Source organism: Ceratotherium simum, chromosome 25 (genome assembly GCF_057802395.1).
Source record: "Ceratotherium simum simum isolate JZ-2026a chromosome 25, ASM5780239v1, whole genome shotgun sequence".
Lineage (NCBI taxonomy): Eukaryota > Metazoa > Chordata > Mammalia > Perissodactyla > Rhinocerotidae > Ceratotherium > Ceratotherium simum.
This window is the reverse complement of record NC_141924.1, coordinates 12,447,777-12,454,314: the sequence shown is the minus strand read 5'-3', so window position 1 is coordinate 12,454,314 and position 6,538 is coordinate 12,447,777.

Sequence of the window (6,538 nt, the reverse complement as noted above, 5' to 3'; positions counted from 1 at the left end):
CTGGCAGGGAGGAAGGTAGATTTGCTCAGAATCTGAGTGCAGGGGGCCCATTTTCATGACCCTTATCCCATAAGGCCCTTCTCAAGCCTGGTCTGGTCCCCCAGGCATCCAAACCTTCCAGCCGGCCCACCTTGCCCTGGCCCTGGCCCTGGCCTGGGCAAGAAGCCAGCAGTGAAGCAGGGGTGCCCCCTGGTGGTGATGGCCTGCACTGCCCAAGTGACTCCAACCAGGGAGCTGGGCAGCAGCACCCACACACACCTCCAGGACTGCCTAGCTAGGTGAAGGGAAGGTTGGGCGTCTGTGGAAGGAGCACGAAGCCCTGAGAAGGAGCTTCATCAGGGCCTGAAGAAGTTGGGGGTGGCTCCATTCCTGTTCCAGGAGCGGAGAGAGTGGGAGGCTCCTGAGTGGCAGGTGGACGCCAGTCACGGTCGAGCAGGAGGGCAGGGGAGGGTGCCCAGCGTCCAGCACAGCCCATCAGAGGAGCTCAGGAAATGCGGGATGGATGAAGGAAGGAATGAGTGAATGAATGGATAATGAATCCACTGTTTCCTGAAAGGTGCTGTGAATATCACTAGTAATAGACAAGGTAATTTTTAGATGATAGTGATTCACTTGCTTATTTTAAGAATTATGTGCTTATTTTAATGTGTTTTAGGTATAATATGCCTGGCCCATCAAATCCATGATATAAAGTTTCTTTTTAAAATAACGGTCTTTAGGTACAAAAAGGTCAATATAAAGAAAAGCACTAGGTAAATAACATGTGGGTGTCCTCAGGACTTAGCATGAAGGTGTCCAATAAACGCTAGTGTAAAAATGAATGAAGGAAGGAAGAGATGACCACGCAGATTATGGACGATCTTTACAGAGAAGTAGGTCCCAAATTTGGCTGTACGTTCAAGTTCCCTGGGAAACTTTAAAAGTTACCTCTGAGCAAGTAGGTGTCTCTGAATCTCGGGTAGCTGAGGAGGAAGCCAGTGTGTCCCGCTGAGCTCCCAGAGGGGGGGAAGCCACAAACACCCAATGTGGGTGTCACATCAGGAGCAGCCTGCCTTCACCGCCACTTGAGACAGTGAACCTGCCGTCAGAGGGGGCAGCAAGACGTGTTTGGGTGACCCAGGATTCCTCTACTGGGTGAGCGTTTGGGCTAGATGGACTCAAAGGTGTCATGCAAGGAAAGACAAGTGAGCTAATATTTATGTAAACGGGCTTCTAAATTGACACATAGTGTAAAGGTAATGTGTATTTACTATGGTTTTAACATACTGATTATTTCTCATTTATTCACCCTGTACATCATGCTTTATTTGGCATATGTCTTTATTATCAGTTAATGTAAATATTACATTCGTTTCTGTGCAGAACATGCAGAATTTGCTGTCCCGAGTTCATTTTCAAGTTAGTTCTTCATTTGTGGGAACTTTCTCCCCTAAAAAAAAAAGTTCCTTTTCTTTCCTTTATTCTTTTTCTTTTTCTTTTCTTTTTTTTTTTTTTTTTTTGCTGAGGAAGATTGGCCCTGAGCTAACATCTGTGCCAGTCTTCCTCAATTTTGTATGTGGGTCACCACCACAGCATGGCTGATGAGTGGTGTAGGTCCATGCCCAGGATCCGAACCTGAGCTGCCAAAGCAGAGCACGCCAAACTTAACCACTAGGCCACAGGCCCAGCTCCAAAATGAAAGTTGCTTTTCTTGAAAACTGTGACTAGTTAATTATGAACATATCTTAACATAATGTAGTTAATGTGGTTATAATCTGTTTATCTGTTTAATTGGATCCTGATTTGCTCATAACAATTTTCAATTACTTTCTTGATTAGAAATGAGATGAGTGGTTTGGTGCGGGCTTCATAAAGGGATGCTGTTTGCTTCCAAATCCATACCTCGCCTAGAACGTGCAGGTTGAATTAATACTTGGTGTGTGAACTGTTCCATTATCTTGTTAGATACTGTTGATAGAGAAAAGAATTTCCAGTCGTGAATTTTCGTGGCTGCAGCTCTGGGAAAGAATTGATAAAAATAAATGTTGTACTATTTGGGAAGGTGGGCAGACACACTGAGATTGAGTCTGATTTTTTTACATCAGTTTAATGGTATTCAAGTCGCCGATTTTTTTTTTAACTTTGAACAGATTTTGAAAACATAAAACATAAATAGATTTGTCACGGCACAGGGTCAAAATTAGTTCTGTTGATGGCAAGTTATTCGATATTAATTCTGTTTTATGAACAAATGCAATTAAGTTGCCAATCCCTTAACAGAGTGTAGTGTTAGGCCAGTGTTTTAATCGGTATTAGGAAATGTCAGATTAGCATCCCCAAGGAAGACGAAATCTTTGGCAGGATGCAGAAAACATACGTGTTGGTAGTAAAGCTGAGCGTTGCTCTCTTGCTTGACTCCCGGGAAGATAAGTCAGTAGATCCTCCTCAAGGGAAATTGGACCGTATCTACCTAAGTGATTAATGCAGTTTCTCCTTAATTCACCATTCCCACTGCTACGAATTTATCCTTCAATATACCCACACGTGAGCATAATAACATGTGTCTGAACAGCACATGATTAGAAACCCCTGAATATCCATCAATAGAGGACTGGTTAATAGAAAACGGTACAACTATTCTTTGAAATGACATGGCTGTAAAACAGAATGAGAACTCATCAATAACAAAAAACAACCCAATTAAAAACTGGGCACGGGACTTGAAAAGACATTTCTCCAAAGAAGATACACAAATGGCCAATAAGCACATGAAAAAATGTTCAATGTCACTCATCATAGGGAAAGGCAAATCAAAACCACAATGAGATACCACTTCACACCCACTAGGATGACTATTAATTAAAAAAAAAAAATAACAAGTGTTGGTGAGGATGTGGAGAAATTGGAACTCTCGTGCACTGTTGTGGGAAGGTAAAATGGTAGAGCAGCTGTGGAAAATGATATGGCAGTTCCTTAAAAGAAATGAAACACAGAATTACCACATAATCCAGCAATTCCAGTCCTGGATGTATTCTCAAAAGAATTGATAGCAGCGATGCAAACAGATATTTGTACACCTGTGTTCATAGCAGCATTATTCACAATAGCCAAAAGATGGAAGCGACCCAAGTGTCCGTGGATGGATGAATGGATAAACAAAATGTGACATATACATACGATGGAATAGTATGCAGCCATAAAAAGGAATGGCATTCTAATACATGCTTTCAAGGTGGATGAACCTTGAAAACATTATGCTTAAACATTATGAAAAAGCTTTGGCAGTGGTTGCACAACATTGTGAATATAATTAATGCCACTGAATTGTACACTTAAAAATGGTTAAAGTGTCAAATTGTGTGTTATATATCTTTTAACACAATTTTTTTTTTAACAATGTAATTTTTAAGGGGGGGAGCCAGGAGTCTAAATCCCCTCTCTGTGAATATGTGCCGGCTTTGGTCACTGGCTCTAATGAAGCAATGCCACCTTACTGCCCAGGCCGGGTCGGAAGAGGCCATCTAGCTTCCACCTAGCTCTCACGGCTGGGAGCCCTGAGCCAACACGTAAGAGCTCCAGCTACCCTGCAACGTCGTTCCAGAAAGATCTCGCAGAGACAGAGAACGACACCAGCAATTAGAGTCGTCCCCACGCAGGTGTCAGAGGCGTGAGAGACTTCAGACAATCCCAGCCCCAGCCCGGAGCCGCCCCAGCCCACACCCAGTGGAACAGAGACGAGCTGTCCCGCCGAGCCCCGCCCACATTAGCAGATTCACGAGCAAAATAAGTGGTGTCGCTGTGTTTCAAGCCACTAAGTTTTGGGGTAGTCTGTTATGCAGCAATGGATAAATGGAACAGTAAACACATGACTTATGTATTAGAATTTATTTAAATTTATTTTAAAAATAATCAGATACAAACGAAACAGATTTGGACTATATACGTGCCTCTTACAAATCATCTGGTAAATTGGGTGTTTTCCCTCTCGTGGTCTGCATCCTGCTTCTAGAAAGTCATTAAAGGTGCAAAGATAGTTTCGCCTGAATACTGAACGATGCTGGGGGGTCAGTAGGCTGGAGAGACGGGAACGGAGTCTGCTCCTTTCCCAGAAGGCGAGGATATAGGTGGGAAAGAGAAAGGTGGCTGGAGCTATAAAGCAAGAAGGGACAGGTTTCCAGCCCAGCAGGGCCAAATTAAAGACAAACCCGGTCCGCAGGTCCTTGAAACATAGTCTAGAAGGCGGAGGAGTCATGTGTGTGACTTATATATCACTCATGATGGGGTTTCAAGAGGCTTGAGAGGAAATTATATGGCCAAAGAGGAGAATTTCAGACCAGGACTGTTGAGGGGCTAAAGATTTACTAGTTAAGCTTAGAAGAATTTATAAACAAATCCACAATGTGTCCCCCAAAGATCTCCACTGTCCCCTTCCTGTGGATGTCCCTCGTCACTCCGTCATTCTCTAGAGCTTCTGTTTGCTTACCTGTTTGTTGTGTCTCCCTGTATTAGTCAGGGTAGGCTGAGCACCGTAACAAACACCCCAAAACCCAGGGGCTCAACTCAACAGAAGCAGAGTCTCCAGCCTCCGCCCTCGTCTATCCTCTCCATCAGCCAGCGATGAGGACAGAGAGAGATCTCTGTGGGAGGGTTTTATGGGCCAGGCCTGCAAGTGGGGCACATTCATCAGCCAGAACTCAGTCTCATGGCCACCCTCCCTGCAAGAGAGCCTGGAAATGCAGTCCAGCTGGGGGCCAGGAGGAAGAGAGGAAAAGCCACCTCTGCCCTTCTGCCCCAGAATAAGATCCCTGGGTGCCAGCCCTCATCCATCTTGTTCATGGTGTCTGGCACCATGCCTGGCATAAATGTGGAGTCTTTGAGTGAATGAATGGTGCTGGGGCTGCCTCCTGGGCACTGGGCTGAGTGAGCACTTTCCTTATAAATGCCTTGGGGGGTGGGGCTGTAGTCACTCCCATTTCTCAGATTAGGAAACTGAGGCTCTGAGAGCTAAGCACAAAGTCACACAGCTAGTCAGTGCCCGGGCCACGTCTCAAACCCAGGAAGCTTCTGCCATCAAAAGCCGGTTCTCTCCACTCCCCTGGCTGCCTCTCCAGTGTGTACACTCTCTGACTCAGCGTCTGGTTATCTTCAAGGATGCTCTCCTTTCTAACAATCACTGAACCGTGTTTGACAAGCTGTGGGTTCCTTGGGGCGGCAGCCGTATCTCACTCGTCCCTACGTGCCCCTTGGCTACCAGCACAGCCCTTGAACACAGTAGGTGCTCAAACCATGTTTGGGGGATTAATTTGTTCACACTGGCTCAGGCTTCATGCTTTGCTGCTTGCACAGTATGGGGGTCGCTTACAACTTATAAAAGAAATGGAAGCTATATTTATTATTCGGCCCCTCTCTATGCAGAGTCAGAGCTATCTCCCACAGCAGGACCAGTGCCCGCCCCGAAACTCACTCCTGAAGCCCAGACGAGGGCTGTGTCACGTCGGGGCCAAGGCCACAGGTGTCACCTAGCCCCATCAGGGTTAGACCATGAACCCCCGCCACATATACACATAGAACGCCCTTGCCCCAGAGAGTCCCGGGAAGGAGAGTAGACAGAGGCGCAGTGAGGGTTCTGTCCATGGTGCTGAACTCACCTCAACTCCCACCTTTTTCTGTCACCCAGCAGCAACTTAGAGCCTCTTGGGGAACCAGGTAAAAATACAGATTCCCTGGCCCCTTCTTTGGTGGCTTCCATTCTGAGGATATAAAATGGGGCCCTGAAATCTGAGCAAGCTTCAAATAAAAGTGTCTGTGATTCTGATACAGCCAGCTTGGTACTGGCCTAAGGTTGACTCACTCACATAAGTAGTCATCAGTCTTCATGAAGTGCCTCCATGTGCCCAGCCCTGTGCCAGATACTGTGAGGCACGGAGGTGCATCTGCAGGGTCTCTACTCAGGGGGGAATCTACAAAGTCACTCGGGAGGAGATGTAGGGAACGATGGAGGGAGAGTCGTCCCTCTGTTTTATATGGACAGTCTGCCAGGTTCACACGTCACCTTTATCCTGCAAGATGAGACACGGAGCCGTGTGAAAACAGGTGTTCTCATAACCATGACTAACATTTGCATCTTTCCTTAGGGTCTCCCTAGCCCCATCTGCAGGGCAGTGTTTGATGCATTCTGCTCCTTCTGACCTCCTCAGGGTTCAAGACCCAGATCTTCCTGATTCCTGCTGCCCTGCATCCCTCGCCCTCGAATTTAGTCCTCCCTCCTTGTGCCCCGTGGTCTCGTTTTGTCATCGATTACATGATATGCCATGTTTTCAATACCGTCCCCACTGGGATTTGAGCTCCCTATTGAGGGTGGGGCTCCCACCTGATTCCCCTGTGTAACCTTGAACACAGGGACCCCACCCCCAGAGGAGGCAAGCAGTGAACTCATATTAGATGGATGACTACGGGGAGTGATAAGTAGGCGGAGGAATGTGCCCAATGACTGTGCCCAAGGAAAGCACTGCTGGGTTACTAAGCAGCTGGGACAAGCACTCAGAACCAAAAGAAATCA